This window comes from Acomys minous (assembly GCF_964271855.1).
Source record: "Acomys minous genome assembly, chromosome: 2".
Lineage (NCBI taxonomy): Eukaryota > Metazoa > Chordata > Mammalia > Rodentia > Muridae > Acomys > Acomys minous.
In genome coordinates, this window is record NC_140484.1 from 29,958,109 (window position 1) to 29,976,282 (window position 18,174).

The 18,174-nt window shown below is 39.8% G+C and overlaps 1 long non-coding RNA gene across 1 annotated transcript in view; it reads left to right on the top strand.

The window, feature by feature from the left end:
- LOC311590584 overlaps window positions 1-18,174 on the top strand; it is a 51,805-nt gene that overhangs the window by 12,645 nt on the left and 20,986 nt on the right. Inside the window, exon 2 of the long non-coding RNA XR_014776919.1 lies at window positions 8,098-8,232. This is a non-coding gene — a long non-coding RNA (uncharacterized lncRNA). The remainder of the gene's footprint in view (window positions 1-8,097; window positions 8,233-18,174) is intronic.

Below are 18,174 nucleotides of genomic sequence, written 5' to 3' on the forward strand. Positions count from 1 at the left end.
GAAGTAAATATATTCTACTTGAGGTGTGTGGGTATAATAGCTCATATTGGAGTTTAAATATATATAATGTGTGTGAAGAATAATCTTAAATTTGAATTTTATACCAATGTACCAAAATTAAACTTACTTTGCATCAATATACAAAATTCTATACCAATGAGTTAAAAATAACCTTATTTGTGAGTAACAATTAAGACCTTAAGTTGAATAGATTCAATAATTTACTTTTTGTCCTATCATCCCTATGTATTCCTATATCCCCCTTATTTTTTTTAACCCCTATCTCCATACCTATGAAAGAAAGATAATGGAAAAGAGAGACATCCCTGAGTCCAACATCATTTTTCTCTGAATAAGACCAATAATAACTTATAAAACCAACTTCCAATGAAAATAAGCATCTGTAGCCCAAGAGAGCAAACAAGAACCTACCCAACCCTGCCCTTAAGGGAAATGGGGCATCATTCTCTTATGGTTTCTTCTGGCTGATTTGGGGCAAATAATACCTTTGTCAGGGCCCAAAGAAAATTTGGGGAAATGGTTAAACAAGTCAGAAATATCATTTGTGGTCCAGTTTCTAAATGTTGAGAAGTTCCAGGCTTAATAGGAGCCCTGTGTGGGACAGTCTGAAATGCTGGACCAATTAGGATTGGAAGCTTTCTTCGAATATGTCCTGGGAGCTGTCCTGTTCTGATGAGTAACAGCAACTGAAGCACTTGGGGGAGGAACATGAAGGATGCAAGATGTCAGCATCCAGCATGCTGAGAGGAATGAATCCTGTCAGGTCTGATCCAGCATCAGTGTCCAGTTCTTTTGTTCTGAAAACATATAATTTCTCACAAGCATTATACAATCCTAAAATTATAAACATATAAGGTTTGCAGGTTGCACAGAACAATTGAGGCTGGTTTTCTGCTCTTTGTATGAGCAGAAGAAAGATATCTGTAGATCTTCATTGATGCCATATGAAGAATGGCATCTAATTCTAAATCACAGGGATTCTTTAACCAAGAGGAAGCATTTGCTATGCATAGATATTCATGTCTTAGCCAGTCTCAGAGCTATTCCCATGTAGTAGGACTAGGAATATAAAGTACCTGCTTGTTCTACAGTTTGAACTCTTTACATCCCGATTATAGCCTCCTTCCTCATCACTTCCCTAACCCTCCCTTCCCTAGTCCTCAGAAGGGGGAGCCCTCCTCCCCTAACATCTGAACTCAGCCTATCAAATCTCATCTGTATTACCTGTGTCCTCTTCCTCTGTGGCCTGGCAGGGCCATCCTGCCAGACGGGAAGTGAACAACATTGGGTGGCTAGAGTCCATATCAGAAGTAGTCCCTACTCTCCATATTGTAGGAACCACAAGGAGATTGTGCTGCCTATCTACTACATCTGAGCAGAGGGTCTAGGTCCACATCATACATGGTCCTTAGTTGGCGCATCAGTCTCTCTATTATATATGGTCACCCTGTATTAAGTGGCTAGTATCTTCTTATGAATGAGTATACACCATCTGTGTCTTTCTGGGTCTGGGTTATCTCATTCAGGATGATTGTCTCTAGTTCCATCCATCTGCCTGCAAATTTCAAGATTTCCTTGTTTTTGATAGCTGAATAGTATTCCGTTGTCTAAATGTATCATAGTTTCTTTATCCATTCTTTGGCTGAGGCACATCCAGGCTGTTTCCAGATTCTGGCTATTACGAATAAAACTGCTATGAACATAGTTGAGCAAATGTCCTTGTTATATGGTGGAGCATCTTCAGAATATATGCCCAGGAGTAGTATGGCTAGTTCTGGAAGTAAAATTACTCCCAATTTCCTGAGATAGTGCCAGTTTGATTTCCAAAGTGGTTGTACAAGTTCGCACTCCTATCAGCAATGGAGGAGTGTTCCCCTTTCTCTGCATCCTTGCCAGCATGTGCTGTCACTTGAATTTTTAATCTTAGCCATTTTGGTAGGTATAAGATGGAATCTCAGAGTCGTTTTGATTTGCATTTCCCTGGGGATGATTAGGGATGTTGAGCATTTCTTTCAGTGTTTCTCAGTCATTCCATATTCCTCTGTTGAGAATTCTCTGTTTAACTCTGTACTCCATTTTTTAACTGGGATATTTGGGTTGGTGATGTTTAATTTCTTGAGTTCTCTGTATATTCTGGAATTAGACCTTTGTCTGATGTAGGCTTGGTGAAGAATCTTCTCCCAATCTGTAGGCTGTCATTTCGTTCTGTTGACTGTGTCCTTTGCCTTACAGAAGCTTTTTAATTTCATGAAGTTCCACTTATAAATTGTTGATCTTAGATCCTGAGCTATTGGTGTTCTGTTCATGAAGTTGTCTCCAGTGACAATGAGGTCAAGGCTCTTCCCCAATTTTTCTTCTAACAGATTTAGAGTGTCCAGTTTTAAGTTAAGGTCTTTAATCCACTTGGACGTTAGTTTTGTGCACAGTGATAAATATGGGTTTATTTACATTTTTCTACATGTAGCTGTCCAGTTAGACTAGCACCATTTGTTGAAGATGCTATCTTTTTCCATTGTATGGACTTGGCTTCTTTGTCAAAAATTAAATGCCTATAGGTGTGTGGGTTTATTTCTGGGTCTTCTATTTGATTCCATTGATCAAATAGCCTATTTCCATGTCAGTACCATGCTGTTTTTATTACTGTTGCTCTGTAGTACAGCTTGAGATCCATCTGGATGGAGATTTCTCTGGAAGATCTTTTATTGTACAAGATTGTTTTATCTATTCTGGGCTTTTTGTTTGTCCTTATGAAGTTGAGAATTAATCTTTAAAAGTCTATAAAGAATTGTCTTGATATTTTAATGGGAATTGCATTGAGCCTGTAAATCGCTTTTGGTAAGATGGCCATATTTTCTATGTTGATTCTTCCTATCCACGAACATGGGAGATCTTTGCATCTTCTGACATCTTCTTCAATTTCTTTCTTTAGAGACTTGAAGTTTTTTTTTTCATTTAAGTCTTTCACTTGCTTGTCTAGACTTACATCAACATACTTTATATTATTTGTGGCTATTGTGAAGGATGTAGTTTCCCTAATTTCTTTCTCAGCCCATTTGTCATTTGTATACAGCAAAGCTACTGTTTTTTTTTTTTAAGTTGATTTTGTATCCAGTCACTTTGCTGAAGATGTTTATCAGCTGCAGGCTTTCCTTGGTAGAATTTTCAGTCACTTATGTATACGATCATGTCATCCATGAATACTGATAGTTTGACTTCTTCCTTTCCTCTTTGTATCCCCTTGATCTCTTTTAGTTGTCTTATTGATTTAGATAGACCTTCAAGTACTATATTGAAGAGATATGGAGAGGGCGGACAGCCTTGTCTTCTCCATGATTTCAGTGGAATTGATTAAAGTTTCTTTCTGTTTAGTTTGATGTTGGCTATAGTCTTGCTGTATATTTCCTTTATTATGTTGAGGTGTGTGCCTTGTATCCCTGCTCTCTCCAAGATTTTAAACATGAATGGGTGTTGGATGTTGTCAAGTGCTTTTTTGGATCATCTAAAAAGATGACCATGTGGATTTTTTTTCTTTCAGTTTGCTTATATGATGAACTACATTGATGGGACCTTACTTAGTCATGGTGAATGATATTTTTGAGGTGTTTTTGGATTCAGTTTGCTAGTATTTTATTGAGTATTTTTGCATCAATATTCATAAGAGAAATTGGTCTGAAGTTCTTTTTCTTTGTAGTCTCTTTCTATGGTTTAGGTATCAAGGTAACTGTGGCCTCATAAAATGAGTTTTGTAATGTTACTTTGTGGAATAGTCTCTTTGTGGAAAGAGAATTGGTATCAGCACTTTTTTGAAGGTCTGGTAGAATTCTATGCTGAATCAATCCATCAGGCCTTGGACTTTTTTTTTTCTTGGTTGGGAGACTTTTGGTGACTGCCTCAATTTCCTTAGGAGATATAGACTATTTAATTTGTCTACCTGATCTTGATTCAATTTTGGTAGTTGGTATCTGTCAAGAAAATTGTTTATTTTGTTTAGGTTTTCTAATTTTGTGGTATATAGGCTTTTGAAGTATGACCTAATGATTCTTTGGATTTTCTCAATGTTTGTTGTTATATCTTCCTTTTCATTTCAGATTTTGTTAATTTGAATACTCTCCCTTTGCCTTTTAGTTAGTTTGGCTAAGGGTTTGTCTATCTTGTTGATTTTCTCAAAGAACCAGCTCTTGGTTTTGTTGATTCTTTGAATTGTTCCCTTTGTTTCTAAGTTATTGATTTCAGGCCTGAGTTTGATGATTTCCATCTGTCTACTACTCTTTGGTGAGTCTGCTTCTTTTTGTTTTAGAGCTTTCATGTGTGTTGTTATGTGGCTAGTATGGAGTCTCTCCAATTTCTTTATAAAGACACTTAGTGCCATGGACTCTCCTTTTAGCACTGTTTTCATTGTGTCCCATAAGTTTGGGTATGTTATACCTTCAGTTTTATTGAATTCTAGGAAGTTTTAAATTTTTTAAATTTCATTCCTTGCCCAGATTTCATTGAGTAGGTAGTTTTTCAGTTTCCAAGAGTTTGTAGGCTTTCTGTTGTTTCTGTTGTTTAATTGAGTACCAGCTTTAATCCATGGATTAATAATCCAGGGATTATTTTGATCTTTTTGTGTCTGTTCAGGTTTACTTTGTGACCAAGTATATGGTTGATTTTTGGAGAAGGTTCCATGAGGCACTGAGAAGAAGGTGAATTCTTTCATGTTTGGTTGAAAAGTTCTGTATATATCAGTTAGGTCTATTTGATTCATGATGTCTATTAGTTTTGTTGTTTCTCCATTTAGTTTCCATCACAATAATCTATCTATTATTGAGAGTGCGGTGTTGAAATCTCCCACTATTAATGTGTGGGGTTCAATGTGTGATTTAAGCTTTAGTAATGTTTCTTTTATGAATGTGGGTGCTCCTTATTTGGGGCATAGAGGTTCAGAATTGAGACATCATCTTGGTGCATTTTTCAATTGATGAGTATGAAGTGTCCTTCCCCATCTCTTTTGATTAGTTTTGGTTGAAAATCTATTTTATTGTATACTAGAATGGCTACTCCAGCTTGCTTCTTGGGCCCATTTGCTTGGAATACCTTTTTCCAGCCCTTTATTCTAAGGTAATGTTTAACTTTATTGCTAAGGTGTGTTTCTTTCTTTTTTTTTAAATGTTATTTATTTATTATTTATACAGTATTCTGCCCTCATGTTTGCCTGCATGCCAGAAGAGGGCACACGATCTCATTATAGATGGTTTTCAGCTACCCTGTGGTTGCTGGGAATTGAACTCAGGACCTTTGGAAGAACAGTCAGTGCTCTTAACCTCTGAGCCATCTCTCCAGGCCCCAGGTGTGTTTATTATATGCAGAAGATTGCTGGGTCCTGTTTTCACATCCATTCTGTTAGCCTGTGTCTCTTCATTGGGGAGTTGAGGCCACTGATGTTGAGAGATATTAATGACCAGTGGTTATTGATTCCTATTATTCTGATGTTGGTAGTGGTAGAGTGCATCTCTCTCTCTCTCTCTCTCTCTCTCTCTCTCTCTCTCTCTCTCTCTCCCTCCCTCCCTCCCTCCCTCCCTCTCTCTCTCCCTCCCCCCCCCCCCGTCTCTCTGTGAGCTTCCTTTCTTTTGTTTTTGTGAATGTGGGGTTATATATTTCCTTTGTTTTCCTGCGTAAAATTACTCTTCTTGGCTTGAAATTTTCTTTCTAGTATCTTCTATAGAGCTGGATTTGTGGTTAGATATTGTTTGAACTTGGTTTTGTCATGGAATGCCTTGTTTTCTCCATTTATGGTGATTGAAAGTTTTGTTGGGTGTAGTAGTCTGGGTTGTCATCTGTGGTCTCTTAGTGTCTACATGACATCTGTCCAGGACCTTCTGGCTTTCATAGTCTCCATTGAGAAGTCAAGTATAATTCTGATAGGTTTGCCTTTATATGTGACCTGACCTTTTTCTCTTTCAGCTTTTAATATTCTTTGTTTTGTACGGTTAGTGTTTTGATTATTATGTAGTGGGAAGATTTTTTTTTCTGGTCCAATCTATTTGGAATTCTGTAGGCTTCTTGTATATTTATGGGCAGTTTTTTCTTTAGGTTAGGGAAGTTTTCTTCCATAATTTTGTTGAAAATATTTTCTGGGCCTTGCAGTTGGGAGTCTTCTTTTTCTTCTATCTCTATGATTCTTAGGTTTGGTTTTTTCATTGTGTCCCAGATTTCTTGGATAGTCAGTGTCAGTAGCTTTTTACATTTAACATTTCCTTTGACTTCTGTATCCATCTTTTCAGTCATATCTTCTATCCCTGATGTTCTTTCCCCCATCTCTTGAATTCTGTTGGTAATGCCTGTGTCTGTAGATCCTGTCCTCTTCTCCAGGTTTTCCATTTCCAGGATTATCTCAGACTGTGTTTTCTATGCTTCTTTCTCCTTTTTTAGGTATTGAAACCTTTTATTTATTTCCTTCTCCTGTTTGATTGTAGTTTGTTTAAGCAATTTGTTCAATTCCTTCTTCTCTTTCTTTGTGTATTCCTGTTCTAGTTTGAGAGATTTATTTTCCTCTTTTAAGGCCTCTATCATTTTCATAACCTGAGATTTGAAATCCTTCTCTTGTGTGTCAGCTGTGATAGTATCTCCAGGGCTTGTTGTGGTGGTGGGGCTGCTGGTTTCTGGTGGCATCAAATGGTCCTGATGATTGTTACTTGTTTTATTATGCTGACCTCTTCCACGGTAATTGTCTCTGATTGGAGCATGTGCCCAGTACCTGCTTGGACCCTGGAATTTTCTGTGTCTTTTCTGATCCACTTGTGTTCCTGACTGTGGTGTCTGCTTGGTGCTAGAATCCACAGATGCTAGTGTTTTTGTGAGCCAAGACTCACTCTGCTCCTCAGGATTTCAGAAGCTGCCTGCCAATCAGACGTGTGGTGCTAGGCTTCAGAGACTCAGTGCCTATCTCTGTGGGGACCCGAGACTTTTCTGTGGTTCTACCGGATGGCCAGAGGCTGGACCCAACCATGCTTCACACAATTTGGACACCTCTCACCTGTGGGTCACCTGTACTGGTATTTTGTGGTTCTCAGTTTGGGCCTTAGGTTGCTAAATAGTCACTGCTGCCCTGCTGATCAAACAAGGTCTGTGGTAGGCACTGCCATCTTGGATCTCCCCAAGAAATTCTTACAATAGTAGCTGAACCTGGTTTATTGGGGTGGGCAGGACCCAGGCTGTTACTCTTGTAACTGCCATGTTTAAAAGGGCATTGGTGAGCCTCCGTTCCAAACCATCTTTTCTCCTTATGTAATGTCCTTCCCCAGGACTCTTCCGTATTCACATCTACAACTGTCTTGTCTTATCAATCAGTGATTCTCAAATCTGTGTCACAACCCAGACACATATCTCTCTTTTAAAATCTGACTGGGACAGCCCACTGGCATTTGCAGGGTATATCTTGGGAGATTATTGCTTTAGGAGATGAGGCATAGATGCCAGAAGGTACAGGTGGGCTCCTCATTTTGGGAAATCATGGAATTGCTTTGGTCAGAGAGAGCATTCCAAAATAGAACCTCAGATTATCTGATAGGCTTCATTTAGACTAACCCAGAACCAAGTTAGGCAGAAAGATTAACCCTCTACCATCTTGATTCTCAGAACTGCCTACAGCTATAACTACAAGCTGCCTAACTGATATTGCATCTGTTCCTGGAGACTGTCAGTGAACAGTTATTTATGGGCCCATGCATGTTAGCACTTATCTGCACCCATTACTATAGGTTCCTACCCTATTCAGAACAATCTTTTGGTTTTAACCCAATCTGTCTACCAAATCACACTTCCTAGAGTCCTTAAATAAAGTTCTCTTATACTGCTTAGCCTTGATATTGATCATGGATATTGATTAGATTAAGATAAAACTTTTAAAGATCTATAAGCTACATGTTTAAAACAGATACTTATGTGGTTGGACATAGGTTTAACTTTAGTTGAGAAAGTACTGCCTCATGGAAAGGTCACTTGGACAGAAGAGAACATTTACCAATAATACCGTGTTCATTCCCAGTATCCTTTGATTTCCCTACACTTACAGCTAAGTTTTTTTTTTAATAACAGGTCACAGGCTTTTCCCACAACACTGGACAGCCCTTGTCTGTAACTTATCTACCTTCTACCTGGAGCACTTCTAGGACCCTGCAGAGTTCTGTCACGTGGGCTGCCACTGGAGCACAGGAGCACGAGGACGTTCAAGTAAGTAGTTGTTGTCACCTTCTTTCTCCTTCCTTCTTTTCTTCCTTCCTTCCTTTCTTCTTCCTCCCCCTCTTCTTTCTTTTCTTCTTCTTCCTCCTCCTTTGCTTCTTCCTCCTCTTTCTCCTTTTTCTCTTCTCTTCCAGGCATTTAAAAAAATATAGATTTGGGCTATAGTAGACCCCTGGACTTTATGAATTTATAATTCAGTTACAAGCAATCACATTGTTTCACATGTTTGAATGAGAGGTGTTGTGAAGTTGAGGCGACCAGAGGCGACCAGAGGCGACCAGATAACAGTTGGCATCTGCATTTTGTCTTGCCTTTGCTAACCCAAGTCACAGGAGCATGTGAGGTGGACACGCATTTTATTAATTTAATTATTTTATGTGTATGGGTGTTTTTCTTGCATGTGTGTCTGTACATCATTTATGTGTTGTGCCCACAGAGGCCATGTGAGCATGTCAGATCCTCTGAGAATAGAGTTACAGACAGTAGTGGCTGCCATGTATGTGCTGGGAATTGATCTGTTGTCCTCTGGAATAACACCCAGGGCTATTAACTGTCAAGCCATCTCTATGCTCCTGGATACAAATTCTAATTTTTTATAAGCCTTAGTTTTACATGTATGAGTGTTTTGTCTACATATATGTGCCTGGTGCCAACAGAAGCCAGAAGACGGCATCAGGTTATTTAGGACTAGAGTTATAGGTAGCTATGAGCTGCCATGTGGGTGCTGGGAACCAAACCTGGATCTTTTGGAAGAACAGTCAGTCCTCTTAACTGCTGGGTCATCTTGCCAGCCCTCCTGGATACACATTCTTGCAAGAGAAAAATGGACAGTGGTGAAGGAGAGTTCCAGTCTGTGACGTGAGGATACGCCTTAGAAACACGAGACTTCCCGTCTGTGACATGAGGATATGCCTTAGAAACACGAGACTTCCCGTCTGTGACGTGAGGATATGCCTTAGAAACACGAGACTTCCCGTCTGTGACGTGAGGTTATGCCTTAGAAACACAAGGCTTCCTGTGGGAGCTGAAATTTGGGGGAAATCCAAGAGTCTGCTTGACTATTTCTCTTCTCACAAATTTGAGGATTCATGACCATCTTGGAATGTGTCCATGGAGAATGTTGGGGTTTATACAAGTTAATTATTTTCAAACATAGAAGAAGCTAATTCCCTTACTCATGAGCAATATGTCATTTCTTCCTTACCTAGTTCACATGAAAAGTGTTTTAAATCTGCTTTTGCAATCAGTACATTTTGACTGGGAAATCATATATAAATATATATTGTTCTTCAGAATGGTCACCTGTGGCTTGGAAACTGAGGAGAGCCCATAGCAGCCATGACTCAGACCCTGGGCTTGTCACATCACTCCGGAATTAATACAGAAGGGGCCAGCTGGCAGGATCCTTCTGGAGATTGATTTCAATCAATTTCTGTCATTGTAGAAAAGGGGGGTGGTAACTCTTTTATTCTTTTAACCTTTCCTCACAGGTAGCGAGATCTGCCTTTACTAGTATAAGTTTGAGGATCTCTTGTTTTAGACAAAGGGAAAGTGAATAATGCTTAGGAAATGAACTGACCACGTCCAGCTATTATAAAGAGAAGATGGAAGAGCTTAGCATTTCTTGAGGCTTAGAGATTTAAAAACCACATTTATGATTTTTTTTTTGCTATTCTTGTGTTCTTCAGTGATAGCACCTCTATACTTACATTAATATTCATTTACAACACATTGTTACTCTGATGTCATATTTTTGATGTGTTAGCTACATATTTGCCACTACATATTACTATGAAATCATGCATATTATAATTTGGAGGGAGGACTGAGACAGAGTCCCATATTACTCAAGTGGACGTTGACCTCTTGACACCACTGAGGCTGACCCTGAATTCCAGATCCTTTTGCCTTCACTTTTCAAGAACTGTGACTAGAGGCCATTGCTGCCAGGCCTGGGGAATTATTACCACTGTGAATGGTTACCTTTACCCCAGGTAGGCTGTATGTGCCGCAGCTTGGGAAACTAGATTGCAGGCTTTGTGATAGGATCCTTTGAGCTTTCACATTCTAGCTGGTTGACTCTTGTCACATAGAGAACCAATATCGAACAACTAGGTGTGGGGGATTTTTTTTTTTTTTGTATTCCCTCTGGTTCTGACCTTCATCATCTTTCTAAACTGGGGCGAGGTATTTGAAACTTCTTACCTACACTGGCTTTTCCCACCTAACTGGGTTGCTATGAGTCAATGAGAAAATACATACCAACTGTTTACTAAGTGTTAGCCCTGCAGCGCGCACTTGAGTCAACCATGATTATCAATGGCAGTATCTCAGGGAAAGCAGAACAAGCAGGGCTTTGCTTTAGGGCACCGAGGTTCTGGAGATAGCAGTTTTATAAGCGACTGAATGAGTGCATAATCGCTTACTGGTATTTTTAATTAATATTGCCTAGCTTTCTCTGGGCCTAACACCAGTTCCTTTGACACCAGGAGAAAGTGAACAGTGATAAATATTATGACTTAAAGTTCCTAGTTCCAGTGTTTTTGTTTTGAGACCCCATGCCCTCTCATGGGCTGGAATTTCAGGAGGTTACCACCACGCCCTCCTTAGGTCCCCTTTTCAACGTGATGAGATCAGTTCCTCCCACAGTGTTCAAATCACTCCACTGATTTAAAGGGAATTTGTTTCTGTCTGTCCTTAAATGAGTTAGGGCTTGTGCTCACTGAGGGTGGATTCAGAAGGTGATGTGAGTTTTGAGCAGGAAATTATTTTCCTCTGGGAGTCTTTGCACAATTCAAGAAAACAGCCCTGCCTTGACTTCAAGAAGAGTTGATGTCTCTGCACGTTTGAACCTTCCATGCTTGGTCCTAGTGGTATTATCTAAAGTCAGTGCTGTCATTAACCCTCTGTCACAGATGAGAAGAGTGAGAGCAAGAAAATGAACTAACCCGAAGCTGTGGGGCTGGTAAGCAGCCAAGTGGCAATTGGAAGCCAGATGTTTTGGCTTAAAAAAATGAATCAATAATGTGGGTTTTACGGCACCAAACCCAATGTCTCAACGTTTGCCTTTTTATGATGTAACCTTCTCATCCCTCTTAAGATCAGCCCCTAATCAGTCTAGCCCTTATCCAGAGAAATAAGGATATGATGATCAAAGGATGACTCAGATGCTCACCTCAGCCATCTTCAAACTTCATGACTCTGTGCATTACTTAACTGTTCTTCATTGCCCAGCATAGAAAGTGGGAATGGGTGTGATGCCCCTTTGATGGAGCCTCAGAACTCATAATAAACACATTGTAGCTGTATAATTAGTCTCTCCCCTCAGGACTGAGTATAAATGCTGTAGGTTTGGATCCTTCTGTGTGTTGTGTAAAGTGTCACGACCCGCAGCCTTACAACCCTGGAGGTCTGGAAGCACTTCCTTCCCACTGGGAGCTGCTGGGGCTCCTAGCAGAGTGACCTCACGGTTCCTCCCCAGGCTTTGAGAACTGTCCTCTCAGCCAAGAGCAAGCGTGGCTCCTCATACTTGAAGGAAATTCTTTCCTGAGTCTTCTTTACAGCCCTCCCTTCTCACTCAGACCTTTGTTTTTGTTTGTTTGTTTGTTTGTTTGTTTGTTGTTTACTAGCTTCCTTCCTCCTCACCAAATAGTGGCAGTGCTTCTCTGAACCTCTACAGTGTCATTCTCATCCATCCTCTGTAGCCAGCTGTATTCTTACCAAAACAGAACTTTTAAAACCTCCTGTTTCAGAAGTAATGACATCATAAGTAAGCCTTGAAAATAATTTCTCTAAAGATTACAGAAAATCTGTCACTCCCAGAAAGGAGATATTTCTTCCTTTTCTTGGTATGTGAAATAGGAAAATAATAATAATTTAAAACTTTCTTAAAAATGATATAATGCATCAAGTATGGTTATGCATGCCTGCAATCTCAGTTCTTACCCAGGAAGTGGAAGCAGGAACATCAGAAGTTCGAGACCAGCCTCAGCTACATAGACTTCAAGGCCAGCTAGCTACTAAAGACTTCGTCTTAAAAACACATTAAACCCAGAGCCCTCTGATAACATCATACTCCTGGCCAGAAAAAAGGATTTGACTAGACTTTCTGAACTTGAACAGTTTCAGGTTATATTTTAATTTTTTTTGTACAGATTGATTCTAATACATTTCAACATGCTTTTAAAAAATACATTAAAATAGAACTTATGTATACTGATTCATTTTACACTAATGTGCATAATTTTATTTTACCTCTTTTTTTCTTTGAGGCAGAGTCTGTGTAGCCCTAGCTGTCCTGGAACTCACTATGTAGACCAGGGTGGCCCTTCACTCTCAGAGGTTTGCCTGCCTCTGACTCCTCAGTGATAGGATTAAAGGCGTACACTACCATGGCAGCCCCATATTTTGACTTACTTTTAAGATTTGTTTTTTATTCTATGTATATATTTTTTAAATTTTATGTGTATGAGGTTTTGCTTGCATGTATCTGCACCACTTGTGAGCCTGATGCTGGCAGAAGCCACTGTGTTAGATTCCCTGAAACTGAAGTTACAGATGTCATAAGATGCCACGTGCTTGCTGGTGAACTAAACCAGGCTTCTGCTAGAGCAGCGAGTATTTTAAACCACTAGGCCATCTCTCTGACCCTAAACATTTATGTTTAAAAACACTATACCTCATTTAAGACTCAGTCTTAAAATCTTTCAGGACTCAGATATTTTATTTTACTTTAAAATTTTTTAAATCTTATTTTGTTTGGGGTGTGTGTGTGTGTGTGTGTGTGTGTGTGTGTGTGTGAATGTGTATAGTATGTATGTATGTGGTGTGTATATGTGTGTCTGTGGTGTGTGTGTATGTGTGTGGTGTGTATATGTGTGTCTGTGGTGTGTGTATGTGTGTGGTGTGTATATGTGTGTCTGTGGTGTGTGTGTATGTGTGTGGTGTGTGTATGTATGTGTGTGTTGTATGTGTTGTGTGTGTGGTGTGTTGTATGTGGTATGTGAGTGGTGTGTGTGTGTATGTGTATGTAATGGTGTGTTGTGGTATATGTGGTATGTGAGTGGTATGTGTGTGTGTGTGTGTATGTGTGTGTGTGAATGTGTGTGGTATGTATGTGTATATTTGTGGGGTGTGTCTGTGTGTGTGTATGGTACATTGTAGTGTATGTGGTATGTGAGTGGTGTATGTGTGGTGTGTATGTGTGTGTGTGTGTGTGTGTGTGTGAATGTGTGTGGTATGTATGTATGTATTTATGGTGTGTGTGTATGTGTATATCTGTGGTGTGTGTGTGTGTGTGTGTGTGTGTGTGTGTGTGTGTATGTCTGTGTGTCTGTGTGTGAATTGCCTTACATGTAGAGGTCAGAGGACAGCTTGTAGGAGTTGGTCCTCTGCGTCAACAGTGTAGATCCTGGGGCCAAGTCAGCCTGTCAGGCTTGATAGCAAGTGCCTTTGCCTGCTGTGCTGTCTTGTAGACTCCTGAATGGACATTTTGAAGATGCTCTCAAGGAGTATTCTCAAGGAGGAAAATTTAGTACTGTATTTTTTGATTTGTCTTTTAAAACATGTAGTGTATTTAAATGACTGCTACACACAGAAATTGACATTAAATGCCTTAAAAATACAGCAATTCAGGGGGTGGAGTTCAACAGTTAAGAGCACTCGCTGTTCTTGCAGAAGTCCTAAGTTTTTTTTTCAAGATTAGAGCTGGAGAAATGGCTCAGCAGCTAAAAGTGTTAGCTGCCTTTTCAGAGGACCCAGCTTCAATTTCCAGCACCTACGTGCTGGCTCACAACTATTTGTAACTCACATTCCAGGGGAATCCCATGCCTTCTCTGGCTTTTGCAGGCACCAAGCATGCACATTGTACACACACGTACATTCAGGCAAAACACTTATACACTAAAATTAAGAATAAGTAAATTTCTTTATTTTGAAGAAATGTACAAATTTTTATTCTTTATATTTGGCATTTTCTTTGACCCAGCAATTCCCCCTGAATAAAAGAATCCAAAGGAAGAAATTGTATAAAGATGTAAAAAATTTACACAATCATATACACACATTGCTGATAATGAATAAAGACTTGAAAAGGGCCAGAAGTCTATTAGTAGATAACTGGATAAAATAATTATAATATATCTGTAAGCCAGAATAGAAGGGATCTATCAAAAATTGGCTAATTATTAAGATTTTTTAAAAATATGGATTCTCAAAGTAGCTTAGGCTGACTTCAACTCAAATTCCATTTGTAGCCTAAGATGGTCTTGAATTCATGATCCTCATGGTGTAACTTTTCAAGTTCTAGGACTCCAGATACGGAGCTCTATGCCTGGCTAAGATAGAAACCAATTAATATGTAATTTTGTGTGGGTTCATGCCCATGCATACTCGTAAAGGTATATCTATCTTGAATGGTTTCTACCTAAAAAGGTACCTTTTTCACTTCATTTTTTTAAATTCTATATTTTGAAATAAAGTATAGTCAAAACTTTTGCTTCAAAGACCTTACTAGCAAAAATGAATATATAAAAATACATCTATGAATGTAATTATTAAAGACAGGGCCAGAGCTACAGCCTTGATTCCTTGACTCTTCGTCTGTTCATTGATCTCAAAGTGATAAATGCAAATGAAATCTTTCTCGATCAATAAGCAAAGACTCCCTGGAGTTTGCCAAAAAGTTTTTCCTGGGATCCAGTAATGCTGTAGTCAAACTCCACCATGGTCCTTGTTCCCACAGGCCTTTCTTGACCCTGAGTCATGGTTGTACCAGATGTGTAAATGACACTGTCAGCACTTCAGTTCTGAAGTATCGTCGAACCCTGACTGGAGTCTCACGCAGAACGCTGCATCTTAAACTGCCCTCACGTAACTTCGGTCAAGCGATACTCCTGCTAAGAGTTTTCCATTCTTTTTGAAATTGTAATTGATTTTTGTGCTGGATCTTCTTGACTTTCAACTTGGGTGAATTAAGATATGCCCAAGAGATTAGTAAAGGGCAGATCTGGGTGTGTCTGTGAAGATGTTTCCAGGAAGGATTGAGTAAGAGAGGGAACAACTTTCCCAAAGAAAAAAACAATACCATGAACAGGTTGAGGCCCTGGAAAGGACTAAAGGGGTCTTTGGAGAAACAGGAAGGCAGAATGTGCAGGCATTCTGCTGCTGCCTTCTGGCTGACATGAGGTGAGCGCCTCTGCTCCACCATGCGCCTCCCACCATGCAACCCCTGAAACCATATACCAAAATAAATCTTTCTTCTAAGTTGTTCGCATTGGGAATAATTTACAACAGCAACAAAAAGCTAAGTAATACAATTTTAACTATAATTTTAAAATTATACATATTTATGGAAAAAATGTAATGTTTAAACATTACATACTGTGCAATGCTAAAATCTATCTTGCTCAAACATCTATTATTTCTATTCTAAAACATTTATTTATGTGTATGGGTGTGTCATTTGCACGTATGTATGTACTACATGCATGCCATGAGGAAGTGCCTAGGGAGGCCACAAGAGGACGTTGGATCCATGGAACGAGAGTTGTGACTAGTAGTGAGCCTCCATGTGAGTGCTATACAGCAAAGCTGGGCCCTCTGGAAGAGCAACCAGTGCTCTTAAACCACTGAACCATCTCTCCAAGCCTATTACCTCTTTATAGCAAAAACCAAACCAAAACAACAACAACTACAAAGCCTTTTAAAATTCTTTCTTCTGTCTCTTCAGGGCAGAGAGAGCATTCCTGCTGTCTACAGGTGTCCTGGTGTGCAAGCACACTGCAGAGCTGCAGAGTCTGAACTGTGACTCTATACCCATTCATCAGCCAGCTTCCATCTTCTTCCCAAGCTCCTAGTTCTTTTAGGTGGAGAATCCAAGAGCCTTTGAATTGAGCTCTTTCAATGAGAGGATTAGAGGCGCCTTTCGGGTTCATAAGTCCCCAGCCAGTTTGTACTACTTTGGAAAATGATGAAGATTTAGAAATTAGGGCTTGGTTAGAGTAAGCAGGTCACCAGAGTGTATCATCTTTTCCCTGGCCCCTCTCTGTCTCCTTCTGTCTCTCTTTCCTGGTTGTCATGAGGCGAGCATCATGCTCCACAGCCATATCCCTCCTCACCTCAGGCCCAAAACGATAGACGCATCCACTGTTGAGCTGAAACTGAGACAAAACGCTTCCATTTTAAATTGCTCTTTGTAATCTTTTTTGAGGACTAAAAAGTAGCACAGAGCTCCAAACATCCGGTATATTCACCAGTATTGTGATGTCAGGGGTTTGATTGGATGGAGATGTGCCTGAGGAGTTAGTGAAGCACTTTGGGGGGTTCTTGAGGGGATTTCCAGAGAGGGTGGTCTGAGCCAACCTGAGTGTGGTTGGCTCCATCCAGTAGCCTAGGAGCACAGAAGAATCCCTGTCTGGCAGACATTCTCTCTCTTGCTGCTTTCTGTCTGACGTGAGGACTGTCTCATTGCCGGCAAGAACAACAGGACCAAGTGGAGTGGGCGAAAGAGTGTGAAATGACCTCTTCCCCCTTTAAGCTGTTTTCTCCTATATATATATACATATATATATATATATATCTCACAGTGAAAAAAACCACAAAACAAAACAAACAAACAAAAACAACTAATACAGACCTACTAAGAAACATGTCTCTCCATTGATCCCAGATCCAACAACATTGCCAACCAAGAATGACAGTCACACTATGTGTTAATTAATCTTCTACCACATCTGTGAGTTACAGTATTTCTTCTCATTCTGTTGATAGTACCTATGTTATGCACAAAATTTTTAAAGTTTAGCAGTCTGATTTGTCTGTTTTCGTTTATATTTGTGTGTGTATGTGTGTGTTACTTGTGTGTGGTGCCATAGTCAAGAAACTATTGCCAAATTCCATTTCATTGTGTTTCGCCTACTGTTTTAATACAAAGATTTTATTATTTTAGAGTTTATACATCTGGTCTATTTTGAGTTAAATTTTGTGCATAGGAAAGTAAGACTCCAACATCATGCTTCCCCTACTGGTGGGCTTCTTCAGCACTCTTTCACTACTGATGGGCTTCGAGTCCTTGTAACCAATTATCTGACCAAACATGTGAGGGTTTCCAGTTGCACTTGGTAAAGAACTGGTGGTCTGGAGGGTGTTCTTCCAAGTCTAAGGAAGGAGGGGCAGCCCAGAAAGCAAACATTGACAGCGATAGAATAGCCAAACTGAAAGGGCCAAGGGACATTAGGAGACAGTCAACCTCAGGTATCAGTTCAAGCCCTCAGCTTTGTTTATGTTGTAGTTACTCCATTGAAGTTTCTCGATTTCTACCAACACTGGGGAATTTCAAAAAAGAAATACAGTATACTCCCCAGAATTCAAAATTCAAATGTAATTCAAGATAAACTGGCAGAGACGGGCAATTTACTGGAGAAAAGGTACGTCCTTTGTGACTTGTTGGCAGGTGACTGGTTGAGTTGCTCTTCCATCTGGAGGGTGGGCATGACAGTGACTACCCACCCCCACAAGAGTGTTCCAGGAAGCAACTGAACTGATTTTCATAGAGTGTCTCAATATGGCCTGGCAATTACTCACTCGCCCTTGCTACTCACTCTGAATCATTGAAGCCAGTTTCTCAAAGCTGAATACCTTGTAGACTTTACTCTTGGCTTATGTGAATCATGAGTCACAGTTTGTCAGATTCACACCACTGATGAGATCAAAGAGCATTAACACTTCTGTTGGTTTTGTAGAAAGTTTTAAAAAAGATTTAGTTTTTAGTGTTTCTAGTTACATGCATGAGTGTGGTCACGTGCATGTAAGTGCAGCAAGCACCTGAGGCAAGGCAGCTGACCTCCCCTCCGTCAACTACAATTACATGTGGTTGTGACCTGCCAGATTTGGATGCTGAGAACCAAACTTGGATCCTCTGCAAGAGCAATATGT